Here is a 23,161-nt window from a genome sequence, read left to right as displayed (position 1 = left end):
AATGGTATGATTTACATCTAAGCAAAGAAAGAATAAATGGAATCTTTTTTTCAGGCGAACTTATGATTAAAACGTTTATAATACGTAATATTTTACTGTTTAATATGTTCTTTTACCTTATCACCCCTATGGTATTATTTAAAATCAACGCAATGAAATATAAACATATCTTTTAAAATATATCAAACACATATTATAAAACAAAGTTCCCTTTTCTGTCTGTCTATATGTTATGGATTTTCTCAAAATCTACAAACGGATATTTATGAAATTAAGTATGGATATAGTTTAAGACCCTGGGAAAGTTATAGGCTACTTTTTATTCCGGGAAAATATATAGTGGGACTTTTATCCCAGAGAAATCCTTCACGAGAGCGAAGCTGCGAGCAAAAGCTAGTAAATCATAATTAATATTTCTTTCAATATCACTATTTCGCAAAAACCCTCTGAACAGAACTTACATACCAACAATTCCAAGGAAAATATGCAAAAATATCAGAGCGCGAGAAACTCGCACTGTACCTAACTATGCGACATAAGGGGAGCTATAACGCCTTATCTTCCCCGGCACTATACAGGACTCCCCAACCTCCCCCCGCCGCCACTTCGCGGCAAAACAATATGACGTTATAACTTTTTCTTCATTTTTCCTTTTTTGAATACGGGGCCGCTCCCTTTAGGGACATCCTTTGGATGTCGATATGTCTTTTCGTATACAGGGTGTTTGAATATATATGTTTAAAAGAGTTTTTAATCGTCTATTAATGATGGATATTTCGGCCTTTAAAATTTAATATGACGAAATTTTAAAGGCAGAAATATCCATGATTATTAATTATTTTTACATTTTTCTTTCAACTGCGAGAACTAATCACTAACTAGACGTGAATTTAAATTCTTTACTTGCCAATACTTGTTTAGTTACCCAGATTAAAGCCGAAACAAAATGTATGAAAATGGACCTTGAGCTACCACCTTAATATCAAAATTTGTTGCTGCTAGATTTACTTGGTAATGGTCTCTTGAAATCTTATTTAACTTTACAATTAAGGTCTACTATGAAGAATAATAGCGGCGATAGCCTAATTAGGTATGGAACGGACAGCCGAAACGAATGTCCGCAGGTTCAAATCCCAAGGACACACACCTTTGACTTTTCTAAAATCATGTGTGTATTCTTTGTGAATTTATCGTTCGCTTTAACGGTGAAGGAAAACATCGTGACGAAACCTGCACATCTGAGAAGTTCTCTGTAGGAATTTCGAAGGTGTGTGAAGTCTACCAATCCGCACTAGGCCAGCGTGGTGGACTAAGGCCTAATCCCTCTCAGTAGTAGAGGAGGCCCGTGCTCAGCAGTGGGCAAGTATATAATACAGGGCTGATATCATTATTATTATGAAGAATAAATAATTTATTTAAACCCAGTATTTGCATAAACAAAAATATCCAAAAATACAGATGTAGTATGCATCAATATAAAAGTCTTCCTCTTCGTATAATTTATGTCACGGAACTATGAAACTTATTGATTCATCGCACGTTTCAACCCCGTAAGGGGTTCCGATATCACAGAGCTATAGATTTCCTTTGCTTTTCTATTTGAAAACTAATTTTACTTCACAATGTATTAAAAGGGTTTTAATATTCTATCAAACCAATGACTAATGTGCAAAGAAAAAAATAATATCATATAATATCTTACGTTATTTTATACTTCTTGTATGTACATAAGTAACGATGATAAAATCATGTTTCAAAAACAACATTTTCACTAATTTCGTAGGCACCATTCTCAAATAACTCTTTGGCAGTAAGTCAATGAAACAACAGTAAAATTTAATGTAGCGCAAAAAACTCGCCGATAACTCTATGAATATACAAAAATAACGTCATTTTACGACTCGTGTCTTTGTAGCACTCTTAAACACCCTTGCCCTGTCTCCCCCAAAATACTTAACATAAATTAATTAAGAATTTCGCGCCATCACCCTGTCGGTGACGGTTTTAAGAAAAAATGAAAGCTTTAAGTACTCGCCGTAATATCGAGAAAAACATAAAAACCGAAACAGAGGGAAAGATTGCGGAACGAGACGGCGGCACGCGTTTTTAATGAGAGCGAAAGAGTTGGACGCATATCTCTTTTTTCATCGTTTAAGGGGGGAAGTCGGGCGATTTTGACACGACATGAATAAAGAAAATATGAAGGCTTTTGTTGCCGTAAAAATTCCTGTACAGGGGATAAAGTCTTTAAGATATCACGAGGGTACCGTTAGGGTGGTTATGCCGCGGCGTCTAGCGCATATACAAGTTTATATGTAGGCGTTTGACTACGCATTTATCGTATATTGGTTTATATTGTGTTTACGAAGGTATTATTTAAGGGTGCTTAATGTTGAATGTATTAGCGGCGGGGATCGATTCGAGCGCCGAGCCGCGTCTCATTATATTCAATTTGATGGGAAAGGTGAAAGTTCGGTATGACTTCGAACATTAATAATATTCATACTTATGTTTAATATGGCGCACCCTTATAGACCTATCAATGGCATGTCTTATGTAGGGGTATTATGATCATTAAAACCATGTGTATTACGGTTTGTTTTGCACTAGCAATAATAACGAAGCAAGAAGTGTAACATATCATTTCGGATAACGCGTATTCGAACCAAGCATAGATTTTTTTAAACCAAATTCATTTTTTAATATTTGCATATTTTTTATCAAAACCTGCGTACTTCTAAGATTTTACCTAATAATTTCGAAACCATAAGAACGTAATAAAATTTCTTGATGCTAGACCCAATATGTAATCCTCTTTCAACGAATATATACATGCAAATACAATATACATGTTTAGTATATGTCGATTGCAACTTAAACTGCAATAAATTTCGTACCATTATTATCAAGTACAGAATATTATCGGTGAAACATAGGCCTCAGAGATTTCAACAACGACTTCTTAGTCCTATTGCCTACATTCAAAAACCTCATATCTATACTGATATATAAAGCTGGAAATTAGTTTGTTTGAACGCGCTAATCTCAGGAACTAGAGGCTATTTTTATCTTTTTAAGCACGTAAAGCCGTTGGTTCTGCGCCTGATCTTCCTCCGGTCATATTGAAATGTGTCACCGGACTATGAGTGAAGGAACAGAGAGTGTACACTATAATATCTCCTTCGTAGCTGGCTGAACTCCGTTGAGATTGGTCGCCGTAGCCAAAATTCCGCTTGGAAGGATTCTGTTTTTATCCCAGGAAAATATTTATCCCGGAATAACTTTTTTATATGAACGGAGCCGCATGCAATAAGAAAATACTTTAATGTTATAACAACAGTAGTCATTTAAACCAGGTCATGGACTAAGGCTTTAACCCTATCAGTAAAGGAGTCTAGCCCAGCAGTGGGATATTATTCAAAAATGGCTTTTTATAGATACAGTGAGGCTATCAAAAAACATCTAAATCTTTTTTAAATACTATACACTCAATGATATTACAGAAGCTTAAATAACAAACAAAGACGTCATGATCACTAAGCCTTGCTAACGACCCTTCACAAAAAACCAAACCTCGTTACTATTCATACAGCATCATCCCTCCATTCTAAATTGGAACTTATAATGAACAACTTAAAGTGTAATTTTGTTATGAAATATGTGGTGAGAGGGTCAAATCAGGGTCATATCGGTGTGGAACATGCGTTCCCGTAGCAAATCACTTCCGGGCCACTAAATCCAGGCCAAATTAATGCATTTAGCACGCTCCCCGTCCCTTTAGCTGGGGATGACAACTTTATTTCATTGTGTCGCGATATTTTCTTGTCACTTTAACAACATTACGGGCGCATTGTATTTTTTTGGTGACTTTCGATCGTAGACTGTATTGATTATTAAATTGCTGAGACCTTTTGCCTTCGTAGAATTAATCTGAAGTGAATATGTAAATTGGGATTCGTTTATATTTTCAAACTATTTGTTATAAAGCTTACCTTTTTTGCCATCTCAGATATATAATATAATATTAGACCTGTACTATTCCACTACTGGGCATGGGCCTCTACTACTACAAAACATTAGGCCTTAGTCCACCACGCTGGGCTAGTGCGGATTGGTAGACTTCACACACCTCAAAATTCTCTTGGAAAACTTTTCAAGTCGCAGGTTTCCTTACAATATTTTCTTTCACCGTTAAAGCAAACAATAATTCAGAAGTAATAGTCACATAAGTTTATAAAAGTCAAAAATACGTGCTCATGGATTTCGATCCTGCGGCGATCTACTCGGCAGTTCGTACCACACCCAACTAGGCTATCGCCGCTAAGATACGACCAAATTTTTCCTAAAAATTATCAAAACTAAAACCCATAGGGAATTTACTAAGCTCTCGATAAGTCATCATAAACATCGCGCGCAATAACCGAACTAATAAATAGCTCGTTCAAACACTAAGTTAAAATATCATTACGAATCATATCTGAGATTTCGATCTACTAGGGAGGGATATCGCAGCAACAAATTGTAACAAAGGAGTCCGGGAAAGAAGATTATCGGAGATGACGCGTGGCGCACACGTGACGTGCATGTGGTCGGTGATAGTAACATTCACCCTACACGCACATATACAAACAAAAATCGACCTTACCTAAACAACATAAAGTATAATTTCCGACAAAATCCAAAAAACGAAAATACCCCGACACGGCCAAACAAAAACAGTTTTTACTGAATTGGATTTGGGTAGATTTTTGCACAGATAAAAAATGTCAAAGTTACTTAAAAGTAAGAAGTGTTGGAGGGAAATTAATACCACAATTTCCAGGATTTAAGGCTTACAATGATGTTGAATGGGTAATCGGAAGAGCAAATATATAATTGTGACGGTCACATCGTCAAGGGACCTCTAGTGTCACTTACAGGAATACCTTTAGGCGCTAAAAATGTTACAAACAGCTTGTGAACTTAATCGCATCAATTTTAATCATGCATAAAAAAAATTGTTGTAGTTTTTTTTTAACTAGGTTGGATAAACAAAATTCGTATCAACTTACCATTTAACTACATCCTCTAGAATTTAAATTTCCCTGTCATGAAATTATGTTCGCCTAGGTCCCATTATGGGACAGACATAAATTTTACGAAGACTCGATGCGGTAATGGCGCCTCTTAATTCCCAAATAATCAACTACTGAATTCAATAAGGAACAGATTAAAAAAAATCTTAAACTGTAAACTTAAATTTAAAAAACATTGGCATGAATTTTTGGCAAACATCTAGAAAGAAAGAAAAAGGTGTCATAAAAAAATCAATTAAATTCAAATAACTCTCAGTGAAACTAAGCTTAACTTTAATCTCATTTAAATGAGTTTTTTGGAATAATCCATCAATAACTCTGTTTATACCCTTATATTAAATTGTACCATAATATCCATCCCTCACCTAAAACGAGTTATTATATCATACAATGCAACTAAGCTGCCTCCCGTCGCCCAACACGTGGAAACACCTCAATTACTCCTTCATTTAATATCACGAAATATTATGTACTCCGCCTTATACAAGTGGTATTAGAAGTTAGTTTGACTACTGGATTATTAAAAGTGTGAAGTTAAAAAAAAAAAAAAAAAAAAATTAATAATATGGTAAATCATTGTTATGTGCATGTGGTGTTTACCTGTAAGTAAATGTTATACTTAATTCATAGTTTTCTTACTTTATATGTTTAGTTGTTGTAAATGGTACGTTGGTACGTTGGTAAACATGTATGAATTAATAAATAAATAAAAAACTTAGCTCCTAATACATACATAACTATAAAAGTATAAAAAATATATTATTAAAATTATAATAGCACTCATATCACTCATGAATATTACAATTCGTAATTTATTAAAAATATTTCACGTACACAAATACTTTTACAAACTGTACTTAGTCTTTTAAATAAACACAAATATTATCTTCTATGAATGAATAGTATATTCGTATATAATAATCCAATTGACATTACTAACTTGCATACTTAGACAGGTTTACCAAAAACGTCTACAGAATACATTATTTGCAAAATTGGACTATTTTTAAGTTTGCCAACATTTAAATAAAGAACACAATAAAAAAACTACAAATTGCAAAAAAATCTTAATTTACCACAAAAAATTCTAAATTCAAACTATCCGAACGTGTTCGTAAGTACAGTTAACACAATAAAAATATTGACGTAACAGCGGCGCGCGTCCGTCGCCCGTCGGCCGTGGGGTGGCAAGCGAAGCGAGATAAGTATCGCCTCGCTATAGACACGTGCGCGCTAAGCCGGGATATGCAATTTTTATATTATCCGCCTTTTATTATTATTGACGGACTGTTTGAACGTTATTTAATGTTTTATTGGGATTTTTTGCGTTTATTGGAAAGGGTTTTTGTAGGGATGAGAATATTAACCACCAGTCCCGAATAATTGTCACTGGATCAACTATACGTATGAAGTAAACAAGTTTTTATCATTAAATATTGTAATGTATAAAACATATACCGCTGGTTCACTATTACAAAATTCTATGTTATATTTGATGTGCAAATAGAATTTTACATACTACATCTTTGTAAGTCTTTTTCAGTGAGAATTTACAATCATCCCGAAAAATAAATAAAAGGAGAACCGTGAATAATGTTTTCAAATTTTTAGCAACATGAAAAGTTTTAATCAAATTTTTGCAACATTAGTAAAAATTCATATTGGACATTGTTTGGGCCAGCGATGTCTTAACATATTATATATGAAAAAATATATAATTTCTTCTCTACATTATAATCCCAGTAATTAATGTACAAGCTATATAGCAGATTGCGTACATTACTAGTAAATCCCACTGCGCCCTGCGGCCTGCGCTTCAACCGAAATGATGCCGATCAACTCGCCGAATCCACTGTACCGTTAGTATATATCCGCGTGGCAATAAATTGGCAAACAAATTGATATTATTATGGTATATAGAGCATAATTATCAAAAAAAAAAATATATAGAAAACATTTAAATTAAACTAATTTTCGGATTCTATCGCGGTTTTTTATATTTTAGTTTTCTCCCGACGTCTAACATTATACCGACGTATGACATTTCAATGTCTATCATTCGCGTAAACATAAGAAATCATTATATAAAACATGTTAAAATATGCTATACGTTAGATTATAATATCCGCAAGAGGCAAATAAATACTATATTTTTAGCTTCTGCTCTTGTAAAATATATTAATTATGTGCTTATTGTAAGGTAATAGAGTTATATATTTTAACCCGTTTGCTAAGTTTTTATTGTTCATCCTAAAACCAGTGTACCCTCCATTTCAGTTTTGTATTTTCATAAATATTTAAATTGATATTATACACTTATGATTAAACACCGTTCATTCAAAGCATTACTATTTAACCTTGAAAACCCGAACTCCAACTATTTTATTGCATATGGAAAGCCGCTTTGATTAACAAATTGCCGAATACTTGTAAAAGATTTGTCTGCCAACCGTACACTCTTGATCCGGAGCAATATTAAATAGCGATAGCATCACAGATATTAGATAAGATACTATTACAAACAACTTGTGTGTATGGGGCGTTGTTCAATTAAATGCTAAGGGTTGTTCGTAAATCTCCACATGTTTAATATAAATGTAAATCACGATCGAATTATTGACATGTTACATTCTTTTAAGTATAATTTGTTGTGATAAATGTTATTTGAAACAGGAAATATATTATGTTAATAGCTTTTGCTCGCGGCTTTGACCGTATGAAGGAGATTCCGGGATAAAAGACCCGCTATATATTTTCTCGGGATAGAAAGTAGCCTATAACCTTCCCAGGGTCTCCATCCCAAATTTCATAAAAATCCGTTCAGCAGATTTTGAGAAAATCGATAACATACGGATAGACAGTAAAGGGGACTTTTATATAATATGTATGGATATGTAATTTGGATGCGAATTTCATATTTTTATTTAATTCTTCTTAAAGCGAAGGTTTTTTATTATCAGACGTATTACAGTTTTGTTTCGTATAAACAGATACGTAGTTGAACGCATTGCAACACAAAAGTAAATAAGTTTATGCCACACAAATTTATACTATTTTTTTGAATTTTGAGTCAATTCATAAAGATTTTTTGTTTATCAGAATATTTTTTGGATGGTACTGTACTTTCTCATGCTGAAATATTGCGTATTAATTTTACTCGTTCCATATTAAATCAACGCATCAAATTGTAAGAAGTAAAGAAACACAAAGAAAATACTTAAACACAAACATAACAGAATCTAAATTTAATTAAACCGTCAAACAATTAAACTATCTTGTATCTTGATAGGACAAGTGAAAACAAATTAAATTCCACCAAAGATGCTAATGTCGGTTATCAAAGAAAGTCCAAACATCTGATTATGATGGCGGTGCGGGATCGCGGGATGGCGGGATCGCCGGCAGTCCCGGAGTCCGTGAATCCCGTTTGATGTTCGCTCGCGTGTAAACGGCCTAAGAATGCCTTGTGTGCGCCGCCACTCCGTCTTAAACTTCAGATTTAAATATATCTAATTATAACCACTGTTTATCTTGTGATGTTGTTTCGGCGTAATCTTGGTTAAAATTTATTATATAAAGGAAAATAAGGCAGCGGCGATAGCCTAGTTGGGTGTGGAACGGACTGCCAAGACGAATGTCCGCAGGTTCAAATCCCAAGGGCACACACCTCTGACTTTTCTAAAAATCATGTGTGTATTCTTTGTGAATTTATCGTTCGCTTTAACGGTGAAGGAAAACATCGTGAGGAAACCTGCACGTCTGAGAAGTTCTCTATAGGAATTTCGAAGGTGTGTGAAGTCTACCAATCCGCACTAGGCCAGCGTGGTGGACTAAGGCCTAATCCCTCTCAGTAGTAGAGGAGGCCCGTGCTCAGCAGTGGGCAAGTATATAATACAGGGCTGATATTATTATTTTTAAAGGAAAATATACCTTGGTGCAAATAGCGAAAGATCAAATCCGAAAGGAAACCCGACATACAGGTACTAATATGTGTAAATATGGTCTGTAAATAGAGCTAAATATAATTAGATTCTACATAAATTGTATATAAATGGAAGCCGATAGGAATTACATTATGTGCTTCGCCAATGCTAGGTACGGGGTATTCGTTCGCGACTGGATAGCTACCACCATAATGCAAATATCGTCATAGAGCCATAGAAGTGTTCGAATCAAATTTACTATCATTTACCAATAGTGTTATAGAACTACATTTTACTTGACCTTTATTTCTTTTTATTTTATTTTATTAAAATTAAGACGCAAAACAGATTACAATCAAAATTAAAGCTAATTATAAAATATACAAGCATACAAAATAGATTGTATTCCTAAAAATTGCGCAATTATACTAGTTAATTACTTAAAGTGCGGACTAAAATAAATAAAGACTATTGAGTACTGTGTATAATTAAAAAAAAATTTAAACAAGGAAGTAGTATAAGTGTAACTTAAAAATATATGACTAACTATTGCCGGTAAATATTTTATCAATACCTTTGTCATGTATTTTGCCAAGTAAAAAATAATCACTTATATCCTTATTTGCGAAACTATACTACTAAAAGTCGAACTATACAAAATTCTATAAATTCTACCTCACCTGTCCATCAGCGAAAGTGAAAAACAGCGGGGCGCGGATTAAAATTAAAAGTGCGTAAAACTGCGAACATATGGGTAGTAACGGGGGCCAACCCCACCGACTGAGATTTAGCAGAACAGGGGACTGTTTGGAAAATCAATGTTCATCACCTACGCAAATATTGATCAAAGATTGCACTTTTCATTATATTTCGCTTTCTGTTGTGTGGCAACAGTATTTTTGAAAAAACGAGAGAGTATAAGAGCCAGCGGCGAAGTGATTTTTTTTTTATTTTATTTAAAAAAAACTTAATACTAAAATACTAGATAATAGAGTTAATACTAGAGTGACACAATCTGATACACTTATCTTAATGCCAATAACGGATTAACATTTTGTTTACACGTATTGTATTGTTTTGTATTGTATTATATTAATGTTTTGTATTGTTCATACAACACGATTCCTACCGGCTTCTCTTTAAGATTTTTTAACTTTATCTTAGTTTTTGTTTTCTGTTAAATTGGCCGCGGCTAAGTAAATTTTTTTGTCTCGAGTTACCTTTTAAAAAAATTCATTTTCGCCACTGATAAGAGCCCAAATGGGTAGGTACTAATAGATTTAATTCCGCCGCCATGAATATATTAGAAACAGCTTTGTGTTCTGGTTTGATGGAGTTAGTAGCCAGTGTATTTACTGGACATTATGAAACTTAACATTTAATGTCTTTATGAGAAGCGTTGGAAACGCAACGCATGACTGTATTTAAAAATTCTAATGGTGTTGCTACTGAATTTATTGTCGCTTACCAGTGGCGTAACGTCTATACAACTCGATAACTATCGGCTTCCCTTTTAGGTTTATTTACGTTTGTCTTAGTTTTTGTTTTCGGTTAAACTGACCGCGATATGTTAACTAAGGCAATTTTTATTGCCTCGGGTTACCTTTTGAATAATTTTACTTTTCCTCACTGTCGCTTACCACCAACAGAGCGGTTTGCTACTTTCATATAAAAAATGTTATGACGCATATCTCATAGGAGAGAATAAGGAGCGCAGTTCATTGCCTTATAGAACTTTGTAAAGTTATGGGTGGGGTCGCTACTCTATGGGAAATACTGTCACATCAGGGGACTGATTTCCTCGACTTGTCATTTCTTATATTGTTTAGTTATATATTACGGTTATGGCGGTACTATACAGACCTACCAAAATTATTCAAGTATAACAACGTAAAAGAAACATAATATTATATCTATTATTTACTTTGTAAACAAAAATCATTTTTATTATAGCTAATAAATGTACACTATTCTTCTTCAAATGCCTCTTCATTATTGAAGGTTGGCCGTCAGCTCCTTGTATTTCTCCTTGTCATTGGCCAGGCAGAGCAGGTGTTCCACGGAGGTGAAATCACTCCACTCCCGGATGTTTCTTAGCCTCGATTTTTTCCTTCGCCCAGTGCGTCTCTTCCCCGCCACCTATATACTATAAAAGATCTCAAAGCACTAATTGGACGTAGATACGCAAAAGGGATCCAACCAACAGTATGGTAAAAAATGAGCCGAGTATGCCAAATTAGTTCGAATCTATAAGGTCTACACTTTCCAATATTAAAAACATATTAGTCAAAATATGATAATTTGAACTTGATATTAACAAAATATAAAATAGAATATCAATGAGCAAAAATACGATTTAAATTTCACTTCACTATCTCAAAAGGCTAAATACGTATCTACGTCCAATTGAGAAAGAATTACAAAGTCTATATCAAAGGCAATCCCGTACAACGAAGAGAACAATACCGACTATTAGCTGATAATTGCGATTCGCGTCTGTAGGATTTTGCGTGCGTATTGCGCGGTGGATACGCCGGACGCGGTGGGCCGCGGTCGGGCGCGGTCGGCCAAACGCCATTCATTAGCCAATCTGGATTAGTATTCCATGCGTTCCATTCCATTGTTGCGTTTACAATCATAACATGCCTGCGTCGGTATTTGGACGCAGTGAGCGAATTCTAGGTTGTATATACCTAATGTTTGTTTTAGTTAATAAGCTTAACGTGTAGGTAAACTATTCCGAGGGTTATGAAGGAATACGCGTGTTTAGTTTTAAGTGTTAATAAAGGAATTTTAAAATATATAATCACATAAGATCTCACCAGCGGCAAAGAGTCCATATAACTGGATTTCTATCGGCTTCACTTTTGTAATTGATGTAAGAAAACTATTAAACTAAATGATATTATTTAAAAAAAATGTTGAAGGTTTTATCTATATATATAAAAATCAATTGCTGTTCGTTAGTCTCGCTAAAACTCGAGAACGGCTGAACGGATTTATCTTATCTTGGTCTTGAATTATTCGTGGAGGTCTAGGGAAGATTTAAAAGGTGAGAAAAATTCGAATAATTGCCGGGAAAATCCTCAAAACAGCATTTTTCTATTTCCCATACAAACGTTTTCTAAATAAAATGGAGAGTCAATTTGTAATTTATTACCGCTGCATAAAGTTCAAATTCGCGTGCGCGTTGGAGGATCTAATATCGCGTTCTGAAACTCAACAAAAGTGAAAGTGAATCGCGAACGCGACAAAATTGCATAGTCTCAAAATACATAGTACATAAATAGTGGTCGGCTTCGAGAAACTCAATTTTAGCTAACTTCAGTTGTTAATCTATACTATTATATAAAGCTGAAGAGTTTGTTTGTTTGTTTGAACGCGCTAATCTCAGGAACTACCGGTCCAAACTGAAAAATTCTTTTTGCGTTGGATAGCCCTTTGTTCGTGGAGTGCTATAGGGTATATATCATCACGCTATACCCAATAGGAGCGGAGCAGTAATCGCTAATCTCAGGAACTACCGGTCCGAACTGAAAAATTCTTTTTGCGTTGGATAACTCTTTGTTCGTGGAGTGCTATAGGCTATATATCATCACGCTATACCCAATAGGAGCGGAGCAGTAATGGCTAATCTCAGGAACTACCGGTCCGAACTGAAAAATTCTTTTTGCGTTGGATAGCTCTTTGTTCGTGGAGTGCTATAGGCTATATATCATCACGCTATACCCAATAGGAGCGGAGCAGTAATGGCTAATCTCAGGAACTACCGGTCCAAACTGAAAAATTCTTTTTGCGTTGGATAGCTCTTTGTTCGTGGAGTGCTATAGGCTATATATCATCACGCTATACCCAATAGGAGCGGAGCAGTAATGGCTTATCTCAGGAACTACCGGTCCAAACTAAAAAAAACTTTTTACGTTGGAGTCTTTTGTTCGTGGAGTGCTATAGGCTATAAATAATCACGCTATACCCAATAGGAGCAGAGCAGTAATGGCTAATCTCAGGAACTACCGGTTCGAACTAAAAAAATCTTTTGTATTGGATAGCCCTTTGTTCGTGAAGTGCTATAGGCTATATATCATTACGCTGTGACCAATAGGAGCGGAGCAGTAATGAAACATGATGCAAAAACGGGGACAATTTATTAGTTTTGAGAGCTTCTGTTGCGTGCGCTGCGTAAACGGTTAAAGTTATGCAACAATATTGTATGACGGGATTGTTCCTCTTAAAAAGTTCTACAAAAATATATCATAAAACAAAGTCCCCCGCTGCATCGGTCTGCCGGAACATGTTAAACTCAAAAACTACCCAACGTATTAGGATAAAATTTGGTATGGAAACAGTTTGAGACCCTGGGAAGAACATAGGCTCCCGGGAAAATATAGCGTGACTTTTATAACGGAAAACTTTAGCCCGAAAAACTTTATAACGCGGGCGGAGCCGCGGGCAAAAGCTAGTATATAATATTAATTTAGCTGGCTGATATTGTAAATGTCATTGTGGTTTCCATAATAATGGAAAATAACAAGAACAAGAAAAATGGTATTACTGTTATACATACGATGTAGCGTAAACTCAGCCAAATAAACTGGCCAGTTTATAAATTTTAACAGCGTTATTACTCTGCAATATATCCCATTCCTAGCAAAATTAATAATTAATATTTATATCATAACGGGCTAAAATCCAAGTATAATTTGTATTACTTACAATTTATAGTTCATGTCGGCTTCCCTTTCAGAAAATTTCACACATCGCCACCGCTACTCTCTATTTTAAATCTTTAAAGCCGGGCTTGTTTATAAGTTACCAAAACTTTTTGTTCATTAGCTAATAGCTAAAACTAAGTACGATCATATTAATGGATATTTTGCTAATTCAAAAATAAAAAAATAAATATCGTTCGTTTCTCGTTCAACATAAACAAGAAAGTCATAATATTTTATTTGATTTTATCGATCTGACTATTTCATCTTATACTAACCCACATAAAATCCCAAAAATATAATATTAAACATTTTTTTATTACTCACATCGCAAAGTATTCAAAATATAACGCTATCCAAATTTGAATCCCCATATAAAAGTCTTCATCGTATTGCTACGCCGTAGCGGCTACGGGCTACGTAGAATGACCATAGACGTTACAAATATTTATAACACAATAAGACCGCAAAATATCTTTAAACGCAAACATAAAATTACTATAATCCCATTGTAGAATCAGAATTTGACAATTTCATAGATGTCCCCCATACATTGACAGTGCGAAATCATCATAATGGCTTTCGATATACCCTCTTCTAGTTAACATGAGTTATGACTTATTATGGACAATACAAGTACCCCAAAGTGTAACGGAGTACCCCACAGTGTATCAAAGTACCCCAAAGTACGGGCGACATGTAATAGCCCCTGTTCGACGTCCAAATGACGTGTCAACGTGTTGTCACCTCAAGTACGAATGCGGCATAATAGGGCTGTCAGGAAGCGGTAGTCATAATCGGGTACTAGAAATCGATGGTTGGCATGCAAATTGACTTAATCACCTTTTTTTCAATTTAAATTTAAAGTTTCAAAAAACGGAGAAAAATGTGCTTATTATAAATATGTATAAAAATCAATTTCATATAAATGATGCTCAATTAACTAATAAATTAACCTGCTAACCGCTTATATATGTATCGAGTATGTTTGTATCCTTTGCATTGGACTGACTGCGAAGTATGTGTGGCGGTTTTGATGTATTACTTGCAACAATATATTAAAATAATTTAAATACTATGAGTCACTTTTATTTTATATAAACTTTTTATTTGCTTTATAATATGCTCACTGTCTGCCATATCGAATGTTTTATTATATTAAACATTAGCACAATATACAAAACCTACATTAACCTGCCAACACAACACACCAACACCAAATCACAAAACCCTCAACCCGCAAACTTTATAATTACCAAAAACAACCAATGTTTTCTTCATTTTCCGTGAGTGACAGCCGCTGGGGAGAAGCGCGTGGCAGCCCTATGCATAGAGATGCAGCGCTGACCGCAGCGGCTATCTCGCTCTAACGTGTACAGCCGCCTCTCTCTATTGATATTTATTATAATTTTATGCGGCGACTGTACAGTGCTGCGCCGCTTTTGTGTATTAAACGATGTCCTTATGTAGTTTTTGTTGCACGAGGGGATGGTTAGATGGGTTTTACACTGGTAAAACTTTAGCTAGATTCGTGATAGTAATGTCAAAAGTCATATAAGCAACGTGTTGCAACGAAAGAATTAATTCTCTCGACCATCAAGACTTTTTTTTTCGCTGTTCGGTTTAATACGTACAAAATGTAACTGCGTTTTTTTACAATGTTTTTACATATAATAAAATTGTAACTGGCCGACGTCTGAACAATGTACATTATAGATATTAAACAAAAACAAATATAGGGGCTTTATTAAAGCATCAGAAACCAGTTAACAGTTATTAGATCTTGTGTTTACCGGTGTATTCGTCTGTATGTTTGTACACGCATTACGCAAAAACTACTGCAAGGAATTGAGTGCAATTTTCACAGATGTATTGCTAGAGGTCTAGCTTAAAATATAGACTTTATTTTATCCCATAAAAGATAGTTATTAATAGAATTTAGTACTATGCCGCACTAAAAGTTGTTTTCCATTTCAGTGTAATAATAAAAACTACACAAAGTACAGTATTAAAATAAAGTAAGATTATATTAATAGCAAAAAAGAACATCCAAATACAAAAAAGCAAATATTTACTATTTCATTTATTATTAAAGCACCATCGTTACAAAAGTCTACAAGTCCTATTATTTACCATAACTTTAAAATTATTAATTAAACACAATACATTTAAAGTCGAAAATTATATACAATCGCACCGTCAAATGTGCATGGTACGTTACAAGCTATCGAAATATCGTCCTTACCGATGAATATGAATGAGTTTTTTCAACAGATCAGACGGTAGATTTAATCTGATCATTACTGAGTGTCAGTTGTGTGTAATTATAGTTGTTTAGGCGGTGTGTCGGTGGGGTCTGATGTAGTTACGGTTTGTAATTATACACTTGTAACTTAGTTTATAATAGAGACAAAAATATGGCAAAGTGAACTTTGCTAACGGCTTTGTTACATCGAAAATCTATAAGTGAAGCAACAATTAAAGATTTATATTATAAGCAACAAAGGTAATGACACCATTACCTTCCAATATGAGTATATTGTAAGTTATAGTAGAGTAACGGTTCAGTCAAATTGACTAACATTACCAACTTCTGTACTAGTCAATAAAATATTTAATATACTTGGTTCGTAGTAATAAACTGATCTCAACTTTGAGTAGGATCTTAAGTAGTTATTCAAGGTATGAAACTATTGAATAAATAAAATTTGACCTGTCACTCAAGTGCCTGTTGTCAACTGAGTCGGTGCTTAATAAACAAAACTCAGCTGTCAAATTCCATCGTATACTGTGCCTTAAGATATCAATTGATAAAGTCGATATCTGTTAGTTAAATAGGGAAGATCTTGAGATGCTGTCTTAAACTTGACAGGGTTGCATCGTAATTCAAAGAATTTCAATCGAATTTTAAGCCCAATACTAGAGTATCCAGATATCTTAAACTCATAGCATAATCATTTTAAATTGCTATACAAATTCAAAAATATTGGAATATTAAAAACTATAATTTCTAAATAGCTATTTCCTTATTACAACACCTAAATACATTATGCACAAAACTATCACGTTATAAACCGAAGTACCTCCAATAATAATTCCATTTATAAAAGAAAGTCATGCGGCACGCGTTTAATATTTTCGCACCCAACACAATAGCAAAATGAAACAAAAAAAAAATCATAAATATATGTGGAAAAAAGTCGTTGAAAAGTTGTCATTCTGATTCATTGGAGCGTTCATCCCCGTGCCATTTGTAATAATACACTATTATTTAATAATAATAATGGCGTATTATGAAAATCATTATTACTATACGCCGGGACCGGTTCACGAAATAAATACAATTGACTTTTGCCGTTTGGTTGGTTCCGAAAGATTACCAATTTAATTATAATGACCCTTCGAATACTTTCACTTCATTATTACACCGTATTTCAGTTATAAATATTTAAACTCGTTCTACAACTTCTATTACAAGTCTTTAAATAAAATTACGTTGATGAAAAAAATCATATAATATATTTATTAATATAGAATACGAAACATATCCTTAAATTAAAATAGTTTACGAATAATCGATATTACAAATTGCTTGACAGTTGACTGGTAGAAAATACATGTCATATATAGATATATCACGTACATAGTTGAAATAAAATAAATAAATAACTTGCGGCACCTTTTAATTTTATTCATCAATTAACCAATTTACGAAGAATTGGTTTGATACGAAGGATCTTGTATGTATGGAAAATTTTATATCTTACAATCTGGTTTATTTACTTAAGTTGCAGTACTTCAACAATACTACTGCGATATTTTCTTTATTTTATTAAATGTTATAGGGCCGGTTACACGATATCCGCATAAACTCTAAACCCCTTATTCATAGACTTTATTTATTTAAGGACGAAGCATTGCTGTGATAACAAGTCTATTTCTCAGCTTTGTTTATCTGACAGCCAACTAGATTCAACTTGTATCTCAATATTAGCCAATCACAACGGCCCTATGTCTACGCACTGGGAAGACTCCATGCCGTCAGCACTGAGAAACAGACTTGTTTTCACAGCAATGTTCCGTCCTTAGATAAAAAACGTCTATGAATAAGGAAGTAATTATCGAATAAAATATAAAGCGACCAAATAGAAAAGTCAAACTCCAAAATAAATGATAAACAAAAGAGTGCATTCAACATTAACTCTGATACGTTAACTGGTGGTTCAATTTACTTGAACATTATGAAAGGTCACATTAAAGTCAAGTAATATCATATTAATCTTAGAAATAAGGGTCCTCATGTAATATAAAGCAAGTCGACAGTCGATGAGCGTAAACATCAGTTGGTCACGCGTCCGAGCTTATTATTTCTTGCTACCGACGCGTTAAGGCAGAACGATCCCTAAAATAATATACACATAAATAAAATAAATCAATTTTACGCCAGCCCTTGCTGAAGTATTTTTGTATTTTATTATTCCGGGGAGACATCTAGCGGAAAATCCCGCCGACGGCCCGAGAAAGTACGAAATATCGTTTGTAACAAAATATTGTTTCGGTGATTGAATTTTGAAAGATTGCGAAGTTTCCTGTTAAATTAATCGCGGTACAGAAAATAGGTACATTTATAGCATGAACAAAATATAAAAAATGGTTCTTTGTCGCTTTGATTGTTAATTTGATGTAACGTTAATTATGTAATTAACAATCTGAATATCATTGCTTTACAGAAACAATTTTTTTGAAACAAAACTTTTACTTATGTAAATTATTATTAAACATAACTTTTCATATTATTGAATCTCAAAAACAACAATCGTGTTAAAAATTAAAATAAGAAAATTTTGAGTGCAAATATTTATCAATAAGGTAAAAGGGACAATACACAATAGAAAATAATTTCTTCACGACACTTTTAATCACCAACCGTCCCCAAGTATGAGAACACAACTAATAAAAGGTTGCATATCATTTCACTCTCAAACGATTCCGAATACACTATTTAACGTAAAGGGCCGAAGGAGCTAACACGGTATTATTTGGGGCCAACACAACCCCCCACTGCGCCCCAGCGTACAGACGTATTGACAGACTGCCTATAATTCCATAACTAACAATACATTATAAGCTTATTGACTCATTTCTTTGATTGTACACAATAGTAAATCGTCAATTAAATTTAAATCTCGAACGTGGGAAACGATCGTATTAAGTGTTGACTATCTTGTTATGGGCGGTTATTTTTCAAATAAGGAATGGGCGGTGTGTGGTTGCCTTTATTTTAATTGTATGAATTCTATCGCCTTTGTTGGGATTATGCGTGCGATAATTTAATTTACTCGAAATGTCAATAAAGGTGACCTTAATTTTGAACCGTCTCAGATTTTGGAGCAAAAAAATCACTCATGTTTCGGTATTTAATTTATTTCTACACTTGAAATTTTATGCTTAAACATTTTCTGTGTACTCATGTTAGCATTTTGAAAAGAAGTTTTATAATTTAAAGTAAATTATGTTACATTTATTTTTATATGAATTTTTTGTTACATCAATAAAAAAAATGAGTTATTACCTAATTAAGTTTCCTTCTATCCTGAACTACACATCCTAAATTAGCCAAAACAAAAGAAAATAAAAAAAATCACAAACTACTTTCTTTCCAATTTATGTAATAAAAAATATCACAAAACACAGCTCTATGTTTCTGAAAGGTAAAGTTCTAAAGGCTGCATGGCTGAGAGTCTTTGCTTTCTAGTTTTAAGAAGCAAATAAAATAAAAAAAAAGGTATAGTTCTAAATTTAAAAATCACCTACCTACCCGATTCACTAGTAAGTGATTACAAAAATCGAATACACGCTGAGAACACACAAACCCATCAAATCCCATCCATAGATTAATAAATGCATAAACAAACTTAAAACAAAAGGAATTATGGGAGCAACACGAGGTGCGCATTTGTTCGCTGGCTAAGCGAAACGTTGAAAACATCCGAAGAGTGGAAGTCACCCAAAATATTGAGTCGCAAAGTGCCGCCTTTCGCACACAATGGACCCAGCAGGTTGCCTTTTGTGCCGACCCTTCATTCTTCACAATGGTTCGGGTAATGCACTGCTTTTTTATATCGCGAACATTAAAATTGCGAGTGAAGTAAACGAGATGTCTTGCCTGGCTGAATGGAGTGCGTCCGTGCCTAATGAACGTTTTAAAAATGTTCATTAAGGTGTTTAAGGCGCCAAGTGAGACCTAGTTATGAAGTTGTTTGGATAGCCTTTGCCAAGAGTGAGCTCGTTAAATATTACGTACACTATGTTTATTTATATTATTAATGGAACTACAACATATCTATGTGATTCTTTCTTGTACCAAATTCATATAAAAATTAAAAAATCTTAAAAGAATAAGATGTCCTTGCAAAATTATATTAGGTAACAATAAAATGAATCGTATTATATGTTTAATTTATTAAAAATCATCCTATAAGGCCTTTGATGGCCCACTTCATTTTAAAATATATATAAAATCGTGCCATGAAACAAAAAAAAAACATTTCTTTTTTTGGTTTACAACACAAAACAAACCAGAAACATCGATAGTGGGCCATGTTAGGAACCGGGCTATTTTCGGCCACCCATATAATTTCAATCTTAAAAAAATGTATCTCCTCTAAATATTAAATATTTCCGAAACTAAAGCATTAATACTTATATTTAAAACTTTACTCAAAATTAAAAAACAAAATATGCCCGTTATTCAGCAATCGCAGATCGTTTCGATCAATACAAGCCCCTTTATTTGCGCGTACTCTGCTTACAAGATGGCTCGCTAAATAAAAAATTCGCTCTAAGCTTATTGAAAAGTATTCGCGCCCCGAGTTCACGGACTCTGAACAAATATAAGATAATTTTTTCGCCTCGTCTCACCCGGTATTTAGGGGGTACCTTTCATACTTTTTACGTAGCCGTTTGACGTTAACACGCTGTGCCGAACGTTATAATGTAATTTATTTTGCATTCAAAACGTCGAGTATAGAAAGCGGTTTGGTTTTATCGCTTCTACGCTGCCTTGGCTAGTGTTTAGTTGTGAAGTTATTATAAAATGAGAATTTTTTAATTAATATTTGGAGGTATATTTTCAGTGAACGAAAAATAATTTATAGATTATATACTAACTGTACATATGTTTATTATATACTGATTGCATATAAGGCTCTCGTTATCAAACCATTTTAATAAAATAGAAATAAAACCAGTTTTCGAATTTTATCGTGGTTTTTTATATTTTAATATTCTCCCGAAATTCTAAGACATTTACGAGTATATAAAAAGAATTTCATATAATTGAAAGTTGTAAGTGGTTATTGTAGCTTTGATTTTCAAATATAAATGCTGTAATCGTGTGAAAATAAATGAGTATATAATAAACCGCGATGAAATCCGATAACTAGTTTTATTTCGATGTTTAGTATTCGCGTAAATATAAGAAATCATTTTAATAATATCACGAATGTGACAGTATACTGGACTATGTTCTGCCTCCGGTTTTAGTGATGTTATTGTGATTATCTACTGGACAAAGCTACCTCGGTGCGGTAAAACTATTAATAAAAAGAAACGATCTTCATGAAAAAACACTTATTACACATTTTTTCTGTCCGCAGGCAGCAGTACGTAGTCATTTTTGTGGTCCGGTTTAAAGGACATTGTAGCCAGTATATCTAATAGACATAATAAAACTTTACATCTTAAATCTCGGGATGGCGATCGCAGTGGAATACAAAATACTCAGTAATCCAAGGTTTTGGATGGGGTTTCTACTGTTTTTGGGCGGTCGTATCGCTTAACATCAGTCGAACGGCAAGCTCGTTTCGTCATTAAAAGCAAGAAAAAAAATACTGGACTACAGTCAGCCTTCGGTTTTACTGACGTTGTTGTAAATATCTACTGGATAACGCTATATAGGTGCGTTAAAACGTTTAATAAATGCAAAATATTTTTTTAATGAATAAAAAGTTCTTAATGTAAAAACACTTACATGTTGGAAATTAGTAAAAGGTCTAACAGTGCATACTTACTTTTCAATTTATTTGACTATCTCTGTGATGTAGTTGTATTGCGCATTATTCTGAGTTTAAACATACAGTACAACTATCGTGCCGAGGTCTCGAATTCGAATCCTAGGTAATGTGATATTGAGTTTTTCTTTTCAAAATCAGCCTGGAGTCAGAAATTTGTACCCGATATGGCGATAGGATCGCGTCCTATCACATCCTGGGACAGAAAACTTACAGTGAAAAGTGGGTGCAATAGTTGTGAAGACGCATTGACGTACATATATTCTATGAGCACAAACGTCCATATAAACTATTTGTTCAAAATCTGAACTAAAATGGCAACCAAAACGTCACTGTCATAACCTATTTATTCAATTGAACAACAAATAATTTTACTTATTTGACTAATATTTTTTACTCAAATCAAGGTTTACACTTAGACTCGAGTTCTTATATCATGAGCGCCACTCCGCACACAACCACAAGCTGTCACTATTGACCATACTAAAGTCAGTTTGAGTGGATTGCAGTTCAATTCAGTTGAACACAGTAAATGTTCGGAACGCCATATCTAGAACGTAGTACATATATATAGATGTGTAGACGTATGTCTGTGTGCCTATGCCTGTGTGTGAGAGTTTGTGTGTGTGTGTAAACAAAGCATGTAAAGGCAGACTTACTGCCAGTCCGAGCAACGTGATGTAGAGAAAAAACAATAGGTGCGGAAATATGCCGTGTGCGTAATTAATGGGGATGTTTATAAGACTTATTTAAAAATATTAATATCCAAGATATAAAAATATATCGCGTCGCGATAATTACAATGGCATTAATGACAAAAAAATCTACAGAAATGCATTGGAATTTTTTTTTTTATGGTTGCGTCATTAAAAATGCGTTTTATATTCCATTTACATTGTTATAATTCTGGAAGTGCAATACGATATAAAGTATACTGACTTTACTTTACTGACATGAATATAAAGTAAATATACACTGCTAAACCGTTTACTAATTTCGACAATATGAGTGTTTTTTCATGTAGTTTTTTTTTTATTAAATGTTTTACCGCACCCAGATAAATAGTATCAGCCCTGTATTATATACCGTCCCACTGCTGAGCTCGGGTCTCTTCTACTACTAAAAGGGTTTAGGCCTCAAGTCTACCACGCTGGTCTAGTGCGGGTTGGTAGACGAAAGAAAACCCAGATATAGCATTGCAAATATACAGTAATTTTGACATTGCGTTAATAAATGACACAACATACCACATAAATTTACCTCTGCTAACATTGTCCCAAAAATATGACCCTATGTAATACCAAAAACTCTTACGCTTAGATCTCGCCTTTGTTTATTTATAAAGGAATAATTTAAAATACGTATATATACAGTGTTCGTTC

General features: G+C 33.9%; 1 protein-coding gene across 1 annotated transcript in view; it reads left to right on the top strand.

Moving 5' to 3' along the window:
- Positions 1–23,161, top strand: part of LOC115446861 (paired box protein Pax-6) — a 64,916-nt gene that overhangs the window by 15,499 nt on the left and 26,256 nt on the right. The gene's annotated exons all lie outside the window — the stretch shown is intronic.

The sequence above is a fragment of the Manduca sexta genome, chromosome 7 (genome assembly GCF_014839805.1).
Source record: "Manduca sexta isolate Smith_Timp_Sample1 chromosome 7, JHU_Msex_v1.0, whole genome shotgun sequence".
Taxonomy (NCBI): domain Eukaryota; kingdom Metazoa; phylum Arthropoda; class Insecta; order Lepidoptera; family Sphingidae; genus Manduca; species Manduca sexta.
The sequence above is the reverse complement of the archived record's forward strand: the minus strand, read 5'-3'. Positions and strand labels throughout refer to the sequence as shown.